Source organism: Pelodiscus sinensis, chromosome 2 (genome assembly GCF_052426305.1).
Source record: "Pelodiscus sinensis isolate ZL-2025 chromosome 2, ASM5242630v1, whole genome shotgun sequence".
Taxonomy (NCBI): Eukaryota; Metazoa; Chordata; order Testudines; family Trionychidae; genus Pelodiscus; species Pelodiscus sinensis.
This window is the reverse complement of record NC_143053.1, coordinates 49682322-49707778: the sequence shown is the minus strand read 5'-3', so window position 1 is coordinate 49707778 and position 25457 is coordinate 49682322.

The window sequence follows — 25457 nt, the reverse complement described above, 5'->3', positions numbered from 1 at the left end:
TTGTAGTGTTTGTGAAATGTTAGGCACCGTCCCAAAACTCAGTGGCTACGCCTTCATGAAATATGCTAGATTTAAAGAGATGGCCTAAAACTATGGAAACTATTCTGTATTGCCAAAACAAGCCAAAGCAATGTGAAAACTTTCCCTCGTTATTTTCCCTTTCTCTCCTCTTCCTTCAAAGAATTGACAGCCCAGATTTCTCAAGGAAATCCTTTTTCATTTCAAAAACACTATTTCTATAGCCACCCATTTCCCACAATGACACTAAAAGCAAAATTCTGCCTCTAGCTAGTGGGATGAAAGAGGGAAGAACAGTTCTGCCTTTACTGAGAATAATTTCAGATGCACACACCTACATGCAGGTGCTATGCTCTTATTATCAGAGCTCAAGCAGTCTGCTCTTCACTTGAAAAACTTCAGCACCACACAAACCTCCAGCAGTACTGACTTTCCAGTTACAACACAACTGGGTTTTTGATAAAGGGACAAAATCATTGAAGAAAGCTAAATAGGGAGTCTCCTTAAGAAGACCCAGATAGAAAACATTTTGGCTGTGTCTACACTGGCAAGATTTTGCGCAAAAACATTTGCTTTTGCGCAAAATCTTGCTGCCTGTCTATACTGGCCACGAGTATTTGCGCAAGAACATTGATGTTGTAATGTACAAAATCAGTGCTTCTTGCGCAAATACTCTGATGCTCCTGCTCAGGGATAAGTCCTCTTGTGCAAGTGTTCTTGTACAAGAGGCCAGTGTAGACAGGTAACATCAATTTCTTGCGCAAGAAAGCCCGATGGCTAAAATGGCCATCGGAACTTTCTTGCACAAGAGCGCGTCTACACTGGGGCGGAAGCTTTTGTGCAAAATCAAATATTTTGTGCAAAGGCACATGGCAGTATAGACGCTCTGTTGCGCAAATACTTTTAATGGAAAAACTCTTCCATTAAAAGTATTTGCGCAAAATCATGCCAGTGTAGACGTAGACTTTAAGTTTAAGGAATAAGAGAAATGGCTGATGAAGGTTGTAAGACTGCTGTTCTTCATATAACTCTTCCATGTCATGTGAATTTACTGAGAAGCCCACAGAATCTTTTACACAGCATCAGTCTGCCTTTAGCTAAAAAGCTATTTCTCTTTCAAGGTTGCCCCAGGTATATACTTCAATTCAATTCCAATTCATCAGCTGGAATTCTTCCATTATGTTTCCATGCAAATTAATAAATGTAAAATAATTAAAATAATAGAATATCAATTACACAGCACTAACAGGAGATTCAAGGAATAACTAAGCCACTTCAAACAGTACATATTTACTAACCCTATTACAGTCCCAGCATTCCACTTCTTAATTCTCCTCAGTGAGGGACAGCTCTTTTAGAAAGCCTAGTGTATGTCTTATAAAGCAGATGGGAGGTAGCAGACAAAAAAAGCTGCTCTCTTGACTTCCAGGTCATTAACATTCAGCTAAGAGGAAAGATTATAAAAATCAGATGTGTAGTTAGCCTTGGAAAGTGACGGAAAAGCCAGTGATGTGCAGCATTTGCAACTTCCTGCCATATCTTTAAGAAACCATATTGAATTAAAGTTTATTTATCTTTGGAGCCCATTGTATTAAATGAATGGTTTAAGTACTATTATGGTTCAGGATTGTATGTAACCTCATGAGTTCAAAGGACTATATTGAATGTGTCATATAAGAACAGACTTTGAGAACAAAAAATTGTTAAGTGATTTTCCTGGGAAATGTCAAGGGAATGTGAATGAAAATTCCCCATCTCTGGATATGCAAAAACTCAGGCTTTTGAAGCTACTCAGAGCAGAGGACCAATATCTGGTGATCACCTCTTAGATGAATTCAAGATCAAAGGCTTAAACTGCATAAAGGAAATACTGACCTATTAGTGGTTGTTCTAGTTCTAAATCGGAGATGGTTATGAACTTGTGTAATCACAGAAATAACCCAGCTGACACTTACCTGAGCCAGAAGTTGAAGTTGAGTTGGCCTCCAAGTAGAGTTGCCAACTGTGCAATGACACAAACCCAAACACCCTTTCCCTGCCCCATCCCCCAAATCCTGCTCCACCCTTCACTGAAGCCCTGACCCCCACTCACTTCAGGCCCACTTCCTTCATAGCTCACTCTCCCCTATCCTTACTCACTTTAATATGTCTGGGTAGAGGTTTGAAGTGCAGGACTGGGTGCAGGCTTTGGGCTTGGAGGTGAGGCCAAGAGGTTTGGATTGTAGGATGCACCTCTAGGCTGAGACTAGCATGGGGTGGGGGTGGGTGGGGAAGATTTCAGGAGGGGATGCAGGATGGGATGCAGGCTCTAGTCCTGGGCAGGGGGTTGGGTTGCAAAAAGAGTTAATAGAGTCAGCTTTTACTTCAAACAGCTCCTGAAAGTGACTGGAACTTCCCTCTGGCAGCAGCTCTCAGATGGGAGGGGGGAGGGCATGGAGATCCCATGTTGTTCCTATTTGTAGGCGCTGCCCCCACAGCTCCCATTGGCCACAGTTTCAGGAACTATGATGGTCATTTCTGGGATTAGCGCAGAGCAAACGTGGGCAGGAAACCTGCATTAGCCCCACTGTGCTGCTGGACTCTTAGGGTACGTCTAGACAGCTGTGCTATTTCTGGGTACTTCTGTTATCCGGAGCAGCTATTTTGCATCTTTGAGCAAGCCTGTTATTTCGAAATATAAAGGGCTTACTATTCTGGTGTCCCTGAAAACCTTATTCCATGAGAGCTAAGGGGCATTTTGGAATAGTGGTATATTTTGAATTTTGGCAATTGCATATCTTATTCTGAGCTAAGGATGCATTGTAGATGCACTGTTAGTACACAGCATTTCCTAGTTTGTCTGCAGTAGCTTCGAGGAGATAGGGCCTGATTACAGGAATCTCCTGGTGAAACTGGGAGGGTTGGCCCACACACAGAATACTGGTGCAGTTGCTTTAAACAGTAAGGGTATGTCTACACTAGCTCGTTAGTTCGAGCTAGGTAGGCAAATGAGGGCAACCGGAGTTGCAAATGAAGCCCGGGATTTAAATACCCCCGGCTTCATTTGCATGTTTCCGGGTGCCGCCATTTTTAAATCCCCCTTAGTCCAAACTCCGAGCCCGTGGCTACACGTGGCATGGAGTAGGTAGTTCGAATTAGAGATCCTAATTCGAGCTACTGTTACTCCTCGTGGAATGTGGAATGGGCAAGGAGTTCGGACTAAGGGGGATTTAAAAATGGCAGCGCCTGGGAACATGCAAATGAAGCCCAGGATATTTAAATCCCAGGCTTCATTTGCAACTCTGGTTGCTCTCATTTGCCTACCTAGCTCTAACTAACGAGCTAGTGTAGACATACCCTAACAGTGACAGTTGGCTTCTATGTGTTTGCAGTGTAAGGATAATAAAGGAAACAGAGAAGGCAATTATTGTATATGGAAGTATAGGAATTGAGAGATACATTGTGACTATATTAAGAAGAAAAAAAATGTAGGCTGATTAGTGAAAGAAAGAAGTTTCCTGATAGTGAGATGGATTGATACAGGATGTTGTGTGCCAAACAAAGTGAAAATCTGTTCAATTAATGAACAAAATGCTACAATGCACATTATAAAGGAATAGATCCTTATTGTGAGGAAGATGGACAGGGTCTTCCTTCTCTCTGCCTTCAATTATGTGATTTAGAGTTAGACTATAACAGAATTATTTCTCCATTTGAAGTTGAAAAGGAGAGAAAGAGACCAAGTAGAAATGAATATTAGTGAATGGCATCACAAATACTCGCTGGGCTAGCAAAGCAAATAACAAAACAAAACAAACACAAAGAAACAGAGAAAAGGAATGGTATGAAGGTAGTATCTGTCTGGCATAGGGCTGTACCACCTAGAACGCCCTCATATTGCCTCAATTTCCCCTCTCAGGTTATTCAATAACTTCACTTTGGGCATCATTGCCTCAATTCTGTCCCTTTGTAGGGCTCATTTGTTGTAACAACATCTACCAAATAGTTCATAATAAGAATCCAAGACACATAGTCCAGTCCACTTCTTACCTGAGTGCAGTAGTCATTAAACTCAAGACATCTCAACACTCAGTATGCCACATATCATGCACCTATAATTTTTCCACAAGTACTTAGCCCTCCCAACTGCAGTGCAGTCCTTCAGTTTCTAGTAGGAAACTCTATAGCCTCTATGCTTGGGGCATCATTGTCAGGGGAACATCCCTCACTCCTGTGGTCCTTTCACAGTTCCTCCGGGTCCAGCTCTCACTCTCTGAAGATATCAGCAAATTAGCTCCTCTACTGCTTCCCTTTCTTCAGCCCTTTCTGACTCTTTCCTCCAGCTAAAGGTCTGTAGGCAGCTGCCTTTGCTGTTGCCACCAATGCCGCCTCCACCTTTAGCCTTAGCTCTCTCATTTGGTGACACCAGTCAACAAGCCCTTACTGCTCCCCTGTCTTCCTTCTTTGCCCCAGGAACAACCTTTTGCTTTCTTCTGGGACACCTCCAGTCTGGAGTCTGGCATCAATCATCTTCCTTTCTTCCCTGAATCACTTTCCTGCAACTTACCAGAACTCTTCACTACATCTCTCCCTCTTCCTTTTTAAACCTCAGGTGCTGCCCCACGCTCTTAATTAGCCAAATGGGAGAACCTGTTCTGGTGTAAGGACACTGCACATTCCTCATTTTTTGGTGCCAGTTACCCTGTGTCAGAGCCATAACAAGGATGGGGCAAGAGGGGCACTCACCCCGGCACAGTACATGCAGGGGCCCAAAATTAAAAATTAGAAAGTTATATTATTTCATTTATATCTTTACTATCATCTAATTGCAATCGCAATATATGTGCAATTAACAACATGAGCAATGAATAAAAGTAATACACAAATTGGGAATTTTATCTTTTCTGGGGGGTGGGGGGAACACAGTTCGGTAGCTTGCCCCAGGTATAGAAAACCTTAGTTTCGGCCCTGTCCCCTGCTGCCACATCTTTACTGCTATTAAATAATTAGCCCACACATACTGCAATTGCAGTTTAATTGCAGAGTGGGCATACCCTTACACAGGGTAGAGAGTGACAGCAACTTTGTCTACTTATCCTATAGGCCACTTCATTTCTCTGAATCACTGAAGTGCTATGTTCTGGGTTTCCCCTTCCCCACCCCAACCATTTCTGCCCCCAACATACCTCCTCTCCTGGGAGTTGTGAGGCAGTCCTTGAAGAGATCCATACAGTTATCTCTGCACTAGGAAAATCTTTCCCTTTGTGGAACTGAGGCTGTTAGAAGCCCTTTATATTGGTCTGGCATTTTACCTAGTATAAAGGGACTGAGTAGGAGGCTTTTACTGCTTGAGTTAAAAGTCTATTAGCTTCTACTTCTTCTTCTTCAACATTGTTAACCTATATGCTGATGAATGCATATTCAGGCTGTGAAATATGAAGGAAGTTGAATATGTGTTGTCTTACCCCTTAACTGCTTACAGAATTTCCTGAAAGCAAATGTACAACCATGAGTGATGTCAGTCAACACAAAATCCAGAACCACCTTCATGTTGAGTGCATGAGGATGAAGTTCTGCTGTGTGCACATGCTTGTGGATAGAATTTAGTGCTGAGCATTAGAGTGTTCCTAATGCTAGAAAAGGCCATTTGAATTTGGCAGTAAAATTTAATTTATATAAAGTGTTTTTGGCACCTGAAAAATAATACTTACAGACACATTTTAGTCATGGAGAGGAGTGTGGAGAGCAGTTAGGTAGTCAGTTATGGTTCTCTTTCCAACCACAGCATTGGATAGATTGCCTAGCAGTTGGTCTATCCTAAATGAGCTAAGAAAAAATCTCCAGGTGATTGTCGGCCAGCTGAAGATAACTGGAGTGCAGCAGGATCTGTTCAAACTTCACCTTTGCTCCCTGTTCCAAGAGGCTGAAGGATAGAATAATGTAAGTGCTGGTTTTCCTGCTTTATGGCACATGGTCAGGTTCCATCTTCTTCACACTTCTTAACACCTCTATTTTACAGGCATACAGATCTTGCACAAAAAAGGTTTTTTGCACAAAATGGACACAACCACACTGCTTGTTTTTGCACAAAAACCTCGTGCTCAAAAAAGGATTGGAAGAGACTCTTCCACAAAAAGTTCATAGTGTACACATAGCCAGAAGGATCATTAAAAACCAGTCTTCTTATGTAGCTGCATTGGAACTGGAATTTCCATTTCACAGGACATACTGAAATTTCAAAATTTGGTTTCATTCTGACTTAGAATGAAACATCAAATTTGAAATTTTCTGTGTAACAGCGTTTTTGAAAAATATCATTTGAAGTAAATGAAAATGTTTCATTTTGACATTTATATTTTTATTATATTATAGTTTGAAAAAATCAAACTATAATCTGTAGTTAGAAAAATTGGACCATTTCATCTGAAAACATCCAAACAGATTATGTCCAGGTCATACATATACTTGCAGAAAGTTTAGATTTCAACAAAATTACATTTTTCATTGGAAAAAACTGTTCTGTCAGAAAAAAAAATCAACCAGTTCTAAGTACCAGTATTTGATGTCCTGCCAGAAAAGAAGTTCAATGATCTGAATGTAACGTTATGACAGGTAAACACAAGGGCTACGTCTACACTGGCCCCTTTTCCGGAAGGGGCATGTAAATTTCACGAGTCGTCGTAGGGAAATCCGCGGGGGATTTAAATATCCCCCGCGGCATTTAAATAAAAATGTCCGCCGCTTTTTTCCGGCTTTTAAAAAAGCCGGAAAAGAGCGTCTAGACTGGCCCCGATCCTCCGGAAAAAGTGCCCTTCAAAGTAAGAATAAGAGCCTCCGGAAAAGGGCACTTTTTCCGGAGGATCGGGGCCAGTCTAGACGCTCTTTTCCGGCTTTTTTAAAAGCCGGAAAAAAGCGTCGGACATTTTTATTTAAATGCCGCGGGGGATATTTAAATCCCCCGCGGATTTCCCTACGACGACTCGTGAAATTTACATGCCCCTTCCGGAAAAGGGGCCAGTGTAGACGTAGCCAAGTTTTTCACTGAGCACTTAAAATAACGGCTAAGATAGGAGTATCATTTGGTGTCCTGATTAAGTCTTTCTTACAGCTAACATTCTTCCTGGCCTGGTTGACAGCAGGCTCATAAAATATTTTCAGAGGGGTAACCATGTTAATCTGTATCTGCAAAAACAATTGTACATATTTTATACGTCTAAAGCATCTAAAGCTAAAACATTTTAATCACATTTCACCCACTTGTCTCTTGGGGCTTTAGCAGAACTCCCACTTTTCTGCTTGGAAGGACACTGTATCACTTTCCAGCCAAGGAAGGCTTAATGGAACTTGCTTTTTCTTACATCATCCATTAACGTTATTCTGAAATAACAAAGAGCATGTCTACACAGCAAGTCATTATTTTGAAATAATGTTGAGCTGAAGGACTACTTACTCTGACTCCTATAAACCCTCATTTTACGAGGAGTAAGGGAAGTTGAAGGAAGAGTGTTCTTCTTTCAACTGCTTTCTGTGTAGACAGCCCCAAAAGCCGAATTAAGCTATTTCAACTTAAGCTACACAATTGATGTAGCTGAAGTAGTGTAGCTTAATTCAACTTTTGCCCTGCTGTGTAGATGTGCCATAAGAGTATTTCTCCCAGGAATTCAGCTTCCTATCTCATTAAAAGCTTTGGACACATCTATACATTAATTAAATACCTGCAGATGGCCCAAGTGACCTGACACAGGCTCATGAGGTTAGGCTCTGGGGATGTAAAATGGTGGTGTTGATATTTTGGTCTAATGCTGGAGCCCAAGTTATGAAGCCCCATGAGGTGGGAGGCTGTCTCAAGCAAAAGAAAAAATATGGTTTAGATGGCATTTAAATTTCTTTTTCCTATTTGCTCTGTTCACTATTTGGTAGCAGCTTAGGATTTTATTAACATTTTAGATGCCTATCCTTTTACCTACTCAATAAACACAATTTCAGGGGATAACTGTAAACCCATGAAATCAAACTCTGGAGAGACTTTTGTTAAAAAGGAATCAATTTTATTGAAATTGAATTCTGCAAACAAAATGCAAGAGCAATCAAGCAATTCATTGGTGTTCCTAGTAGCTTTATTCATTTGCCTTGTAACTGTTTTGGGGACTTCTTTGCATGCTACCGGGGAGGTGTTTGCTCAGAATTAGAGTTCAGTTGTTCTCATTTCTTTCATATCTTTTCAGGACATTGTCTCATTGAAGCCAAATGTCATATATATTCATTCATATTATCTTTCATTATCATAATCAGCAAATGAGAAATAAATACAAATCAGAATAGGATTTGTGCTAAATAAATGTTCTGTATTAGTGTCAGGCAGTGTTTCTGAACAGACTAGAATTTATACATTAAAGACAGTTTTTAAGTTCACAAATCCAAAGGCTCATTTCTTTCAAGTTTCTGAGTAACTTTTGCTGCTACCAATGTCAACATTATCTAGGGTGATCTCATGTTTACGGTGTGGTCATGAATCTGAACCATTGCCTCAGATCATCCTCTTGCACAGAAACAACAACATGGAACAGAGAACTAAATTTAACAAGTCTATTCCCAGAAAGTTACCAAGTCTCTGAGGGTACGTCTACACTACAGTGCTAGTTCGAACTAACTTAGTTCGAATTAGTTAATTCGAACTAAGCTAGTTCGAACTAACGCATCTAGAACTAAAAACTAGTTCGAACTAGCGTTTTGCTAATTCGAACTAGCAAGTCCACATTGAGTGGACTCTGAACAGGGCTTAAGGATGGCCGGAAGCAGTGCCGGCAGGGCATAAAAGGAGGACTTAGAGCGTGGAGATGCTGTCTCAGGCTAGCCGAGGGCTGCGCTTAAAGGGTCCCGACCCCCACCCCGGACACACAGTTCTCAGGGGTGCCCCGCTTGCAAAGAAGTTCTGGCTTGGAGTGCCCTGAGTGCCCACACTGGGCACATCACACCACTCGGCCATCAGCCCGGCTGCACTTGCCGCAGGCTGCCATCTGGGGAGAGGGGGCAATTGGGGGGCTGCAGGAGAGCTTCCACCCCCAGAAGCCCGCAGAGCCAGCCCAGTCCTCCCCATCGGGGGCTCGTACCCCATTCCTCCCTCACCTCCTTCCACTTACCCCTCCCTAGCCCCCCTTCCTGATGTACAAAATAAAGATAACGTTTCTTCCAACATTGACTCTGTCTTTATTGAAAAAAAACTGGGGGAGACTGGGAAAAGGAGGTGGGAGAGGGGAAGAGAAAGGCTGGGAGAGGGGAGGGCAACTAACATGATCAGGGGTTGGGAACAGGTCCCAGATGAAGAAAGGCTACAGAGACTGGGACTGTTCAGCTTAGAAAAGAGGAGACGGAGGGGGGACAGGATAGAGGTCTCTAAAAGCAGGGGTTGGGTGGAGAGGGTGCATTCAGAAAAGTTCTTCCTGAGTTCCCATAAAGAAGGACTAGAGGACACCAAAGGAAAGGAATGGGTAGCAGGCTTGAAACTAGTAAGAGAAAGTTGTTGTTCTTGAGAAAGCAAATAGTTAACCTGTGGAACTCCTTGCTGCAGGAGGCTGTGAAGGCTACAACTAGAACAGAGTTTAAAGGGAAGTGAGATAAAGTGATGGAGGTTGGGTCCATGGAGTCCTATTAGCCAGAGGGTAGGAGTGGTGTCCCTGCCCAAAGTTTGTGGAAGGCTGGAGAGGGATGGCACGAGACAAATGGCTTGGTCATTGTCTTCGGTCCATCCCCTCCAGGGTCCCTAGGGTTGGCCGCTGTCGGCAGACAGGCTACTGGGCTAGATGGACCTTTGGTCTGACCCAGTACGGCCATTGTAAGCTCAGGGCTCAGGGTCGGGGGTCTCAGTGGACCCCCTTGATTTTCATGCACACCTGGTCCTGGGTGGCCAGGCTGGCAGCTCTCCTGCCCTAGACGGCCACTTTCCTGTGCCTAGTGCGGAGATCGTGGACAAGGTCCACGATGTCCGCACTAGCCCAGGAAGGTGCCCGCCTCTTGCGGTCCAGGGCAAGCTCCCGGGAGCCGCCAGCCTGGTCCCGGCAAGAGGGGGTGGGCTGGGGGGCATCGGGTGGGTGGCTCTGTGCCGTGCCAGGTGCAGGGTCTGCTAGCTGGGTGCTGGCAGGCTTGCACCTGGCACGGGCACCGTAGCCAGCCCGTGCCCCTTTAAGGGGTCCGGGGCCGGGAGGGGGGCATAGAGTTTCCCTGGTGTTGGCCAGAGTGGCCACCAGGGAAACCTGGGGAGGGCTAGCCTCCCACTAGTTCGAACTAAAGGGCTACACAGCCCTTAGTTCGAACTAGCTAGTTCGAACTAGGCGTTAGTCCTCGTAAAATGAGGTTTACCTAGTTCGAACTAAGCGCTCCGCTAGTTCGATTCAAATTCGAACTAGCGGAGCGCTAGTGTAGCGCCTATTAAAGTTAGTTCGAACTAACGTCTGTTAGTTCGAACTAACTTTGTAGTGTAGACATACCCTGATATACAGTCATTGAGCATCATGGACTTTGGAGTCCATAATCTCTTTCAACTGCAGGGATTCACACTGCAGTGACTTCCTTCTGAATGGAGACAAAAAGCTATTTTGCAGGAACATGTGCAGTTTGGACCTTCCTGATCCGGCACCTTTGGGACCTGACTGATGCTGAACAAGGGATTTTGCAAGACCAGAGGAGATCCCCGGCCGCCAGCCTCCCAGCCCCAGCCCTAGGGGATCCACAGCCACCTCCGGCTCTACTGCTGCCAGAAAAGCCAGGAATCCCTGGGGTTAGGGTTCCCTGGCTGCTGCTAGCCCCATTGCTGCTGGCCAACCCGGTGATCCCTGGACCAGGACTCCCCAGCCCCTCTGTTGCCAACCTGTCATGGGACCCCAGACTGGGGCTCCCCAGTGGCTGCTGGCCATATTCTGGGGCTCTTTGGTCCACAGATGTTGCTGGACCAGAGAGTCCCAGATTTGAGAGGTTGAACCTGTACTTCTTTACCATCCCCTCCAGCTCCAGAAAAGAAGTTCATTGCATTAGGAATGCTTCCGTATTGATGCTTGTTAGATTGAGGTAAAATAGCACTGAAATGTACTACTTGAAGTCCCATGTGGAAATATTGTTAAATATTTTACCCTCAAGCATTTCATGCTGTTCATATTGTGACAACACACAGAAAACACAGGTCTTTTCAGATAAATATTCCATTTCTATTGTTGATATATTCTATATGTTTTCTAGAGCATTTGCCAAAATGAAAACCACCAGACCGTGTTAGCAATATTACCTTGACTATCTTGACCTTGGTTTCTGACATTGATTCAAATGATGATCGACTACCCACAACTATGGAGAAAGTACAATATGAGAGGTGATTTAGCTCTTGAATTAGGACTGAATTTTTGGCCTCTCAAATGAATTCTAAATTAATCTCTTGTCACATACTAGGAAATAATTTCAAACAACAGGCCTTTCAGATACAGCTATTGAATTGCTGTCAAAGTATATTAAACTATCTACTCAGGGATCTTACTATGAGATTTTTTAGTAAATTCATTTCTTGGACAAGAGATGAAACTGAAAATTCCACTAAGGAAGTATCCACTCTGGTTATAGATTTTCTATCAGAGAAAATTACTTCAATACACAATAAAACGTATGGTTCTAACTTAGCATGTTTTCTCTTTTACTAAGACTTCAAAAATGGCATGTCCTAGATATTCTCTGATATGGGATGTAGACAAAGTTTTGTGGTTTTGAGTTTGCTAATGAAAATAAAGCATTTTTTTCTTTAAAAACATGAGATCAAATTCATCTGTTTGTTATATTACTACAATCCCATTTCAATTACAATAGTTTTGCATTGTGCTAGAAAATATACTATATTCTTAAACCTAGCTTGATCTAAAAAACCAAAATTAACCAGAACCATTAAGGATTACGTTCAGTTGTTAATGCATTATTTGGGAATGAACTGTGTTTTAAAATGTTCAGATTTTAGGAAAGACAAACTAATGATTTTATTATCAAAGCAAATTTTAAAGCTGATATAAATAAACACAGTCAATATTAGTCTTATACCTATTACTGACATTTCAGCTGACATGCTTCATAGTCATTAGAATGTAGTTAGTACAAGATTTTTATGATTCAGAGTCTGAGATCTGTCTATTATATCATAATTCATAAAACAAGAAACACAAAGGAAGCTATATAAAATCAGTACTAAAATCTAGTATGTAAGCCCTCCACAGACTGTACATGTCAACTGACTTTGTACAGTTGGGTTTCATAAATATATTCCCTAAAATGTGAAAATTAAAGGACAAACAAGTTTCTAACAATCATAGTGACTCAAATCTCAGTTCCATAATTTAGCCAGAAAACTGGAATATTTTGCTTGATAAATTTAACCTCTGTTTCTGCCAATGAGTTCGCTGCAGTAGTTTTCACTTATCCAATCAGTGCTATTACTTCAGATTTATATCAATGTACAAAAACAGAATTTGGCCTTTGGAGTTCACATCTCTTCAAATCCAGTTCTCTGGTTTCCCTGTCTCATCAAGGTTATGGTTAACCTTTTCATCCTTTTATCCTTCAAATTCAGATTCACTAAGGGTACCTCTATACCGCACAGCAATTTTGGGGTACTGGAGGTATACCGAAATAGTTACCCTGCGTCTACACAAGTGCCAATTATTTCAAAATATTTTTCAAAATAACGGGCATGCTATTTCATCATCCTGGTAAAACTTGTTGAATGAGGGATAAGGGATGGCTCAAAATAGCACGTTATTTCAAAATCTGGCACTGTGTAAACGTGCCAAATTTCAAAATAAGATATTTTGAAATAGATTCGAAATAAGATATGCAATTTGCATAGCACAAAAGCAAAATGCACATTGTAAAAGCAAAATGTTACTAGGATTTCAATTCTTAAAGCAATATGAGTTCAGATTTGAGGGGTTATATCTCTGGATTGGAAAGCTGATTTAAAGTCTGAATTGGATTAGAGGGATCATAGTCCTTAATGGGGTATCAGCACTGGCCAAGACAGGAAAGTAAGACTTAAGATTATTTAAGCTTGTTGTGCAGTTACTATGGGAAGGAGGGAGGATATTCAGAATATCCTATTAATCTAAACAGGAGTTAGGAAAGATTTTCATAGGTTCCGAAATTTTATTGAGGTTTGAATGAATATCTACATTTTGGGAATCCTCCCAAAAGTGAACCTCTGAATTTTCTGAAATTATCATCATAGTGAAAATGTGACAGGGGATAAACTGATGTAATGGTACAGTGGAAAGAGACCTGTCCTTGACCCGTATTATTATTAGAATAATAATAATAATGATTTATTTTTATCACAGTAGCACTCCAAAGCCCTTGTCAAGACTATGGCTGTTTAGATTAATAGGATATTCTGAATATCCTCCCTCCTTCCCACAGTAACTACACAAAAAGCGTAAATCATCTAAAGTCTTATTTTCCTGTCTTGGCCAGTGCTGATAGCCCATCAAGGACTATGATCCTTCTAATCCAATTTAGACTGTTGTGATATATTGTACAAACATACAAGAAAACATGGCTCCTGCCTTGAAAAATTTACAAATTACTTTGAAACAAGATTTAACAAGGATGAGGGGAGAACAAAGCTACCAAAATATACATCTAGTTATCTAGGTAGCTGTCCCAGAACTTGATTATTAATCAGGATGAAGAGAAATGGTGTCCCTATCCTCTGTTTGTTAGGAGTTGGGAATGGGCAACCGGCGAGGGATTACTTGATGATCACCTGTTTCTGTTCACTCCCTCTGGGGCATCTGGCATTAGCCACTGTCAGAAGCCAGGATATTGGGCTAGATGGAACTTTGGTCTGACCCAGTATGGCCGTGCTTATGTTCTTATGTTCATGGCAATAGTACATTGGATTAAATTCCATTATCATGAGGAATGACATGACATTGCTATCCATTCCTATCTCAGGTCTCTCTCTTCTCTCAAGGGAGCCATACTTTTAAAACAATGAGAGGAGAAAACTAAATTGACTTATTTGTCTCCTCCTTTGGAGTAGCTGTGTTCAAACTGACCTGCCATACAATCAGTCAACAGAGGGTTGATGGCTTTATTTAACTAATAAACACTGCACAGAAAGCTTTTTGACATTCTATGACAAGTTGCTTTTTGTTAGAGTATTGCAAAGGAGAAAAAGCAACTTATTGAGAGGAAGAAAATACATCTGGGTTATATTACACGGACATAATTTAAGTAATCAGTACACAAAGGCACTCACTAAGTTGGGGGTGTCCTTATGTTACTTGTGCTTAACCTGCCCTAGTAAATTTGGAACAGGCATCAGTTAGTTGAATAAGAAATTAGTACCAAATCCAAAGGGAGCCTACTATTCTTTTTTCATGAAATGTTCCACTACTATTACAATACAATCTTCATAGCTTGTGATGCAGTCTGCTACCTCAAACATCTAACTCACAGCCCAGGATTATTCAGATCTAGAGTTGTTGTCTGGGTTCATCTTTTCTCATATACTATATAAAATGTCCTTAAATGTAGAGATGTGCATTTAAATACAGATGCACGCCACACAAATCCACTTGGTTTGTTGAAATTTACAAACTGTGTTTCTCTATCTTCAGGAGTAAGAAGTTTATAATCTCTGCACCCTGCATGAATAAATTCATGCATGGCAAGAAATTACAATTTCCAGACATTGGCTGAATTTGAATGCTGTAAGGATCTGATAAGTTCTTCTGGGTTAGTAAGACTTTCAATTTTAATTGCTCGATATTGTTCCACCACACCTTTATAGTTCTCCTTTAAAAATACTGCAGAAACTTAAGTTAGAAAGTGGTGCCAATGCCATGTTAAATCTGCATAGCCAAAAATCACAAAACCAAGAAATGTAAAAGTTAACAACCTAGTCCTACTTATGTTTTTCTCATTATTTTCATAGTGTCAGTGCCTGGTGATGCCAATCCATGCTCGGAGACGAAGCAACATAAATATATAAAATAGGACTATAACCTTTCCCCAGCCATACTAAAAATCCAATATACACTATGGCACAATGGATGGTGGAACCAAAAAGAAAATGAAAAGACGAGAATTAGCTGCTATTGATAAAATGCAAGACTGTGCCCTTAGGTTTCAAAAGAAAAATGAATTCATCCTCATTGCATGTATTCAGGCCTGCTGTTGGGGCGGGAAGGAAGGAAGTTGTCCCAGGGCCTGGTGATTCAAAAGGGCTCCTGGCCCCCACCCTGGGACCATTACATCACTGCTAGAGTGCCCTAGGCATGGCGTGCTCTAGGCAGTTCTCAGGGCTGGCAGAGGGTGGGGGTGGGAGGAGGAGCCAGGGCATGTTCCGAATGGTGCTGAAGGATGGCTGCCCCAGGCCCACCCTTCTTCCTGAGGCTCTGCCTCTTCCAGGAGTGCAGAACTGCTTCCCCCACCTAGCTTAGAGGCCCAGCAAGTCTGTTAGCCCCCCTGCATAGATGCAAAATGGTATATTCTTGTGTTTTTTTATTAAATGTGTAGATACAGGATATGCAACAAGGCTGACTTAATATTGCTACTTCCTCATGTCTTGATTTTTTTGTCCTTTCAATTGGGCAGCTGATAATATTGCCCTAACAACATTTAAAATACATGCAGTACAAGTTGTTGTTGTTATCTCTTACTCCTTATGTTGCGATAACAGCTAGAGGATGTTGCCTCATTGTGCTAGGGGCTTTACCAACACATACATAAGCAATTTAATTCGCCAAAGAAAAGTTAGAGAAAGATTGAATATGCCAACAGCAGTTGCCAAAAGTGTGATAGAAAGGGGGAAAGAATGCATTCTTGAACATTCCAGGAACGGAACCTTTCTCCTTTACTGGCTTTCTGCCTCCCATTGGTCAATCAGAGAGTAGAAAGGACTGATTGGATCCAACACTGTCCCTCCTCTCCCCTCCCATGAATTTATACCTTTTCCCGAGCCTTAGGAGCACTTCATAGCCTTTTAATAAGCCTTTCCCACAGATAAAACCCAAAAACTCTATTTGAAAAATTATATAAACTGTGGCATACAGTTAATATTTGTAATTAATTTTAAGACACTCGTAGAATTGATAAAATGGGGGAAAATATCCCCAATTTTTGTTCTATTCTGAAAAGAATGAATTTTGAAGAATTGTAATTCTTCTACAGTGGGTTAAAAAATGGAAAAATTGTCATGAGCATGACATCCATGTGTTTCTCAATTTTTTTCTTTCAAATGGCGAACTGTGAAATTTTGCCAAAATTAGACATTTCAACCACACGTGAGAATAATCTCAGTGGTATCAGAAGGGCAATTCATGTGTTTAAAATTAAGCTTGTGCAGAAGTATTTGAATGCACAAGGATTAAAATGTTACTGGCTCAACTAAATGAGAAATTTTCCTGAGGTGTGAAAGAACCTTAGGACATGTCCACACAGAAGCATTATTTCAAGATAATTAGCACTATTTTGAAATAACAAAGTGAGCATCTACACAGCAACCCCATTATTTCAAAATATGGGGCTTCTTATTTCAAATTCTGTAACCCTCAATTTACAAGGCATAACACCTATTTTGAAATAGGTACTTCAAATAGGGCATGTGTAGACAGGATAGCTGGAGTTATTTCAAAATAAGCAACCTCCAGAGCTTCCCACAGGTGCCCTGCTGGCCACTCTGTCCATACTCATCAGAACACTATAGTTCCCTGTCTGCTGAAGCCCTTAAATCCTCAGTCACAGGGGAAAAGGATTGTGGCACAATGCAGGCCCTGCCAACTCTGTGCCACAAAGCAGCAGCCATCACAGCTATTCCTGCTGTCATGAGCAACCCCTGTGTTCCATCCAAGGGGCTGAGAGCCCCGCACAAAAGGCGGAACCACCCAAGGCAGGAGCCAGTTCCAACCCTATCCCTGAGCCTGTTCTCCCCCTTTCTCCTCTTCCCCCCTCCCAGGTCCTTTCCCCAGTCCCTCCCCAGTTACATTTACCCCAATTAAACAAAACAAGTTTATTCTTTCAAAACAAAAAGTGTGGTTTATTGTGTATGCAGGGGAGGGAGAGGGAGGAGGGGAAGGGGAGAAGGGATGGTAGGAGAAGAGAGGGTGAGGGAGGAAAGGCCCACTGGCCCACTGCAGAGGCCCCTTGTAAGGAGGCCCAAAGGAGAGTCTCACAGCTGGTCCTGGCTGAAACTGTCCTTCAGGGCCTCCTGGATGCACACAGCCCCCTGATGGGCCTGGTGGATGGCAGCCGTGTGTGGTTACTCCAAGGCCTTGGCAAGTGCCAACATGCTGGAGTTCCTGAAGATGCACCTTCCCTGAATACCTAATGTTGATGTCTGTGAACTGGTCACAGTCATCCGTGAGGGCCTGCAGGATCATCAAAAAGCACACCTTGTGGTTGATGTATTCAGATACCTGGTGGTCGAGGGCCTGGATGGGGATATGGGTGCTGTCAATAATCCCCCCACAATAGGGGAAGCCTGTGGCAGCAAAGCCAGTGATGATGTGGTCCACATCTTCCAGGTTGATGACCCTGTGCAGCAGGATGGTGTTGATGACCCTCACTATCTGTAGAAGGAGACAAATAGAGATCATAGGGTTGCCAGAGCCCTCAGGAATTCCCTGAGCCCAACCCCCTCCTCCTACAAACCAGGAGCAACCCCTACTTTCCCCATCTCCCAACAGGGCTTTGAAGGTAGGACTGAAAAACTTCCCAGTGAGGAGGTATACATTTCAAAATAGCTTATTCTGAAATAAGCATGCAGTGTAGACATACCCTCGGATAGCTGAGTGGTATTAACAGACAGGCAGCAGTATTAAGCATGCCAAGATATCAATATCTCTACATTTCTTGGTTTCTTTGTATTCAAGCAAAAACATTAATGTAACTATTGCATATGTAGATTACATTGTCAGTTTGCATGCATGAGCTGCGCATAGTAAGGTAAAAATATCTTCAGTGGTAGAAGGTTCACAATACATATGGAGAACTCTTCTGTCACAATTTATCAGACAGATACAGGAGCAGATTCTCAGATAGTGTGAACTGTCATAGCTCCACTGACTTCAATGCAGCTATGACAGTTTTCACTAGCTAAGGAAAGTGTCCATCTCTCATTAAAATGTATAGACAGATTCCTGCTCTAGCTCCCCTTGCAATGTACGTAAAGACTTCAATGGGAGCTGGATCACACCATAAAACTGAGGCACATCTTGTAACCAAAGTGTATTTTTTCCCAAGTGTGGATTCCTTCAAGTGGCTCAGAATATAAAGGAAGACAAAGAGAAATGGCAATAAACGAAACAGAAACATAGGTGAACTGCAAATGAAATCACAAAGACAGGAATCAAGGATTTATTTTAAGACATGAAACAATTCAGCTGATGACAAGCCTTTGAAATAAAAGAGCATCTCATTGTTGACTACCATAAGTGTTAGCTGAGCAAGGAGTTTCCATAGACTAGAAGACTAGCATATATAATCATTTGTCAATGCCTGTATAATGGTGGGAGACCAAACCAAATTGGGAAAAAAAAATCTATTTTGTCAGTTGACAGCTGCAACAATGAAATTTCTTTCTGGCTGGCGTGTATGTGTGTGTGTGTGTGTGTGTGTGTGTGTGTGTGTGTGTGTGTGTGTGTGTGTGTGTGTGTGTGTGATGTGCTCACCTGCTGAAGCATATGTCTAGACTACAGGCTTCTTTCAGAAGAAGCTTTTCTGGAAGATATCTTCCAGAAAACTTCTTCCAAAAGAGAGCGTCCACACTGCAAAAGTGCATAAAAAAAGTGATGTGCTTTTTCAAAAGATAGCCTCCACACTGAATGGACACTATCTCTCATTTCAGCTGTGATTACTATGAATGGAGTGGCCACCACACACTCCCTCTTCCCCATCCACACATACCTTTTTCTGAAAGAGGTCTTTCAGAAAAAGGCTTCTTCCTCATAGAATGAGGATTAGCAGTGTCAGAAAACCCCCTCTGTTCTTTCGATTTTCTTTTGGAAGAACGCAATTGCGTGTGGACGTAATTGAAGTTTTTTGGAAAAACGGCCGTTTCTCTGAAAAAACTTTGTAGTGTAGACATACCCTCTGTCAAATAAATTCCTTCTCAACAGCACAAAAGCCATTGTAAAAATATAAAGAAGAATAAAATCTTCTTGACTTTGGTGGTTGAAAAAATTAGACTGTAAAAATCATGGTTCCTGGGGGCTCAGGAGGAGATTGTGTTCCTGGATAGTTTAGCCGTTTTAGTTTGTACTAGAAAAGTGTGACTCTTGCTGTAGAGGACTTACAGAGCATGGTGACAGAATATTAATCTCTGTGTCTGTACTTCCCAAGATTAAAGTGACAAAATATATTAAAGGTTTATATATAATATTTGAACAATGGGTCATTGAGATGTATATAATTTCCCCAGACTCTGAGAAATCCCCTGGCTTCTTAGGCTCTTAAAAGCTTTACTGATTCTATGGTAAAAGTTTATTTTGTATAGTTCTGGCTTTAAATCTGGAAAGTTAATTGAGAATCCAATGTCTCTCAGTCAATGCTGTTTTAAATGAATGAAGGAAGACACTCCAGCTAATCTGACTACTAGCTAAATGAGCTTTTCTGCCAACGAGCTTTAGTTGCTGGAATTTCCTAAGGGTCCCGAATTAGGTTCCCTAAACATTGTGCTCAGCTTTAACTGAACCTTTTACCCCTTCTCAGAAAGCCTTTCCTTGGCAGAAAAATAAGAACAAAAATGACTTGTTCAATAAATCTCTGATTATACGTGGATTTAACAGCTTTCTACTCAGTTGTATGCTCCTGAGAATTCTTCCTTCCACCATGGCAATTCTACATTCCAGTCAGGAATTTATTTGAGGCTTTACTTTAGTCTGCACAGTAGGACATAATGGTTCTTCTAAAGAAAGCTTTTTGCAGCTTCCAACTATATCAAATTGTAGTCTTGTGCTACCTCACCTTTAAGAAAGATTAAATGTTTGAGCTGATGTGTTAACACACATTCCCACAAGAAAAACTAAGCAACTGTGGCAATTCTTATTGTGTGGGCTTTAAAACTTTCCCAGAATTAAAACAAACTCTCAGTTAAAAAATACACTTGAGTTTTGGAACTTTCTTTCTTTCTCTTTTTTTTTTAAATGAATGCAGGAGCTGAAATCTGAAAAGCAGCAACAGGGAGATCAGAGAGCTTATAAGAATGTGAATAGCAAAAAGACGAATAGGAAATGTCAAAAACTGTCTAAAAGACAGAGCTGCTGATTGCCAGATACCTTCTATAGCTGTTTATTTAACCTAGGTTGCACAAACCTAAATGACTATAGAAGGTGCAAGGAACTGGAGGATTACACCCAAATTCTGTTTAAACATAAAAGGTGAGATTTTCAAAAGCAGTGAGTATTGATCTAACAACTGTCCTTTTGAAGTCAATGTGAGTTTTACAACCTACTCTTTTGTTATAGCAAGGAGTAGAGTTAGGCTTATGCTGAATGCTTTTGGAAATCCTGTCAAATAATATAGGTCTTAACTAAGGCTTTGTCTATATTACACAGCTTTTAGTGACACTTCCACCCTTTTCAAGAGGGGTTCACATTGTTCCCAACAAGCTGTTTGCAGCCATAAAACTTTTGTCTTTCAGAGTGGTAGGGAGCTTAAAGCATCTGTGAATGACAAAAGTTTAGTCATTCCACTGGCAATATAGACAAAGCCTATAGTTATGGGAAACATTTCTCATAAGTCTAGGATTTGGTCCAAATTTCGAGAGGTTCATAAGTCCATACAGAAGCTTTGGTTGAAGCAATATAGGTTGTGAATCAAGCAAACCTGGCTGATCTTATCGTTTCTTTATAAATCATACAAAATGTTTTGGCTTTGCATGATTTAACTGGAAATGAAATAAAAAGGCTAGTTACAAATAATATTCACTTGAGAACTATTTCATTTGAAACCAAAATGCAAATCAAGACTGAGGGATATTGGTGGAATACATGTATGTGAGGGAGTGAACTCAAAGTAAAACTAGAAAAATTGTTTCCATGAATTCCCCAAAACACAAATCCATTGAGTTTTGCAGAGGTCTAAAGTACAATGTTTATTAGGTACACTCAAAAATCCTGAATACATTAATTGAAACAGCATTTTACCTTACTAGCACAATAAAGAGAGGTTAGTCATTAGTCCATTAAAAAAAAGGAGCAACACAAACCTCTGCTTCAAGAGCACAGGCCATACCCAAGGAAATTAAGTAATATATTGTCTATATTTTACTTTACAGAAATGCTGTGGTTATAAAATGCATGGGGGTAGGATATCATATGCTTACAGGGGCTTACACATTCCATACACAATTAAGCTACTGCTTGTCCTTGAAATTATCTTTTGAACTACAGAGAACAGTTATGTAAGTGAGAATAGCTGAAATTGGAAAAACACTTAATACAGTGCAAATGCAGGCAGACAGCAGTGACAAAGTGCCAGGAAGAAAAGACCAACCCTGTCTCATTACAACCATGAGTTTTTATTAATGCCTGAATGAGTCCTTATTTTAATTTTTTTACTAGCAATGTATAGCCTGAATAATCTATTTTTCATATGGTCCAAATTTCAGCCTCTTCAAAGTTATTGAACATTTCAAAATTTTAATAGTAAATATTGGGTCTTGAGTATTTGTGTTTATCCTCCTGTCAGAGATCTCATTATGCCTATCCAGGGATACCATGATTCCCAGGACATTAGCATTCTTCCTCTCTCTCACACACACAGAGATATGTCTACACTGCAGTGCTATTTCAGGATACCAGAGGTATCTCAAAATAGCTATTCTGCATCTTTTGAGCTCTCCCGTTATTTCAAAATATAACAGACTCGCTATTCTGACATCCCTATAAACCTCATTCCACGAAGAGTAAGCGATATTTTGGAATAGCAGTTTTTTAAAAAATAAGTGCTGTGTAGACCGTGCCAAATTTTGAAATAAGCTAATTTGAAATAACATTGAAATAAGATACATGATTTGTGTAGCTCATATTGCATACTGTATGTTATTTCAACCTACTGACAGTGTAGATGCACCCAGACAGACCATGAGAATACGTTTCCCTTTGTGTTTGGGGAAGATGGCTGATAGTTTTACAACCCTTCCTGTCCAAACATTTTCAGGTCTCAGTGGTTCTAGTATCCATTCCTGACTGTTATCAGGCCCGCCAATTCTGAAAGATAATATCTGAGCTCCAGTTTCCCACTCTCCATAGATCCTGCTTCCCACCCTCATAGATCTCTCAAGTGCACAGCCTGATTACTCAGAATGGCTGCTAAAGGCAGGATTTCACCTGCAGAAAATATAGTATTCACAGAATATGAAAAGTGACCCTGATTTCAAAGAGACAAACTCAACTTTAAAAATATATGCTTTTAATAGTCTGGCTTTTCTGATGAAATCCTTTCAGTAAACTACTTGTCTTTATCCTTATGAATCAGGGAGAGAAGAAGCTATCTATTTTAACATTATATGACAGTACTTTTGTTTCAGCACTCATGCACGAATGTAACTAATGACTAATATTTTAAAGTGTTTTCTCCAAAGCAGTTATTTTTAATATAGGCATTCAAAGATGAAAAATAAAAATTATAGTGAATTTCAGGTCTTCAAACAATGAGGTGTACATCAGCAATGTCAAAGTGATTGACAGAATAAATGATTAAAAGTCTTGCATAATACATGATTTCGAATGGGTATATTATGGTATTGTAATTATGTGGTAGTGACTGGCAGTGACACTAATGTGAAGTATTTCTAATATGTTCAAATTATCCAAAATCTTCACTCATTCATAACTTTCTGAAACATGCCCATCTAGAGGCTAGAATTGCTCATGCTTTATCTCTGTTGAATATCTAGAAACCAATAAACTAGCAGTGCAGATGACACAAAATATATGCAGTGTGTTCTTGTGGTATGCACTGCTAGATTACATGACTAAACTTATTTTTTACTAGTATCAGGTTCCAGATAATCTCATGATGTAGTGAATTCCGGAGCTTCTTACAAGGGTCTAGTCAAGGTAAGGATAATGCTACTGTAGGGTTGGGGGCTATTGTGGAAAATGCTAAAATAAATGAGTAGATAACTATGGCAAAGTTTCTAAACAAAGGGGTCAAAAAAAAAGTGTTCCTGACATATCTATGACTCCAGAAAAAGTGTTCAGGAGAAGCCAAGCATCTAACAAGTCTGAAATTTCAAACCTGTGTAATAAATGCCAGAAGCAATCAGGAATGCAGATATAGAGTGAACCCCCCAGTGTCCCAGCTTCTTTATTTTTATTCCAGATAAAAGGGCCAAAATGGTGTAAACAGGTCCAAATCTCCAGGTCTGGCTAGTTCAGGATTCCTCCAGAATGGATACTGTGGAAGATAACAGTATGTCTGTCCTTCAAGGAAGCTTTAACAAGCCCTGGCAGAGGGGGTGGGCCAGGTTAGAGGTGGCAGGAACATGTCCATGTCTGGATGCAATGTGCAGCAGTGTAGAGATTCCGAGCAATTGTTCCCAGCATATCATGAAGGGAACCCACCAATTGTTTTTTTATCTTTGTTTTTTAATGATCTGCCAAGAACCAAATTCAAGGGGAAGCAAATTCCTCAACCAGAGTCCTTCTCCCTCTTTGACACCACTGCCTCCTACACCTCACCCCGAAAAAAGGGCATCCTCTGCCCAGGTATTCCAATCCTAATACTGGTCCTGTGTGACGGGAAGACCCTGTGTATGGCGGGGTGGGCTAAGGAGGAAGGGGGAGGCTAGGATAAATCTGAGTGAATGGCATTGTGACTTGGTGCATGGGATCGAAGTGTCACTTAGGTTTGGCCACGCCCCTGGGTATAGGTAGTTACACAGCATAGTGAAAAACAAGCAGTGTGTTGCACTGTGTTGTTATCTTGCAGTGTGTTGCTACAAGTGAAAAGATGTGTTAGTGAAAAGATGAGGCAGCGGAGAAAGTCTGGGCAGTGGAGAGTTGCCAGAACCTTTTCCCACTGGTAGAGACTTTCCCCAGGGCAGATTCCAATTAGAGGGAGGCAGTGGAGGACTTCACTGCTAAAAGTAGTAATGTAGATGGGGGAGGCATTGCTTGGATGAGTACAAAGCCATGTAGGGAATGTGCCTGCATACATACCCACAGGACTCAGGCCTGTACTCTGCCTGCCTAAGCAGTGCCTCAGAGCCCACAATGCTAGAGAGGCATGTAGTGTATGCACTCTATATGCCACCAAAAGGAGTGTGCAATGTTCAAAATACCTTTTAGACAGCTACCTGGGTCTCTCTAAATTATTCCAGGGGCCAAGGAGGAGCTCAGGGCTGGGATGGTGCAAAATTGGTTTGAGACACCTTGGAGGCTTAGAGCAGGGGGTGAGTTCTGTGCTTCACTCCTTGGGCCTGGACTATACTAGACCAGGCAGGTTGGCTTAAGGTATGCCATCCAACCACCCAAAATGCTGTAACTGGAGTCGGCTTACCTTAAGTCAAGCCGCTGCAGTATCTACTCTGTGGGAGGCTGATGAGAGCACATGCTCCCGTTGGCTTCCCTGACTCCTTGCAGAATGAGGAGTACTGGATGCTGGTGGGGGGCTGCCCTCAGCATTTGATTTAGGTGTCTACACTAGATCCACTAAATTGAATGCTAGAAGATCGACCTTCAGAGGGTCGATTTTCTATGTAGTGTAGATCTGCTCTTATAGACCAAGCACAAAATCTGACCTATTCACTTTGACAACTTTGCTTCTGTTACATTACCACCCTCCGTCCTGTAAGCCCTGATCCTCAGCAAGCTACTTATGGAATATTTAAGGAGCTTATTGTGATTTCAGTGATAGAAGTTTCGGCGAGATTCTCTATACTTAAAATAGAGAATACTACTGGAACTAGTAATATCACTACAACTAGAATTAATTTTTAAGCACACCCGCTATAGCTCTCATGAAATCTTGATGTTGTGCAAATGACTGTTCCACTCCATCAGTTGGATCAGACGAGATGGAGCCACAGAGCTGGGTGTTCTGTGCATGTTAAACACAAGGCAGCCCATGTCTCCTCCTCATGAGCCATCATTCTCTAAGCTTCAAAGTTAATAATTTTCATAACTTAAGCACATCTAAATTGTGTAATTAAAAAGTCCAAACTAATGATTAGTAACAAACAATGAACAATTTTTCCTGCACAGAACAGCACTTAGCACTTTGCATATTAAATAGAAAGAATAAGCAATGAAATATGTTAAACAGAAAAGGAAACAAGACAGCTTACTGCAGTAATATATCATTGGCGGTAATTGTGCCATAAAATGAAGGTGTTTATTTTCAGTCTGATTCTTTTATTAAAATAATTCCGTTAAGGGAATTTACGTACAAAAGTTATTTTTCTATGTATGCAGCAAATCTTTCTAATT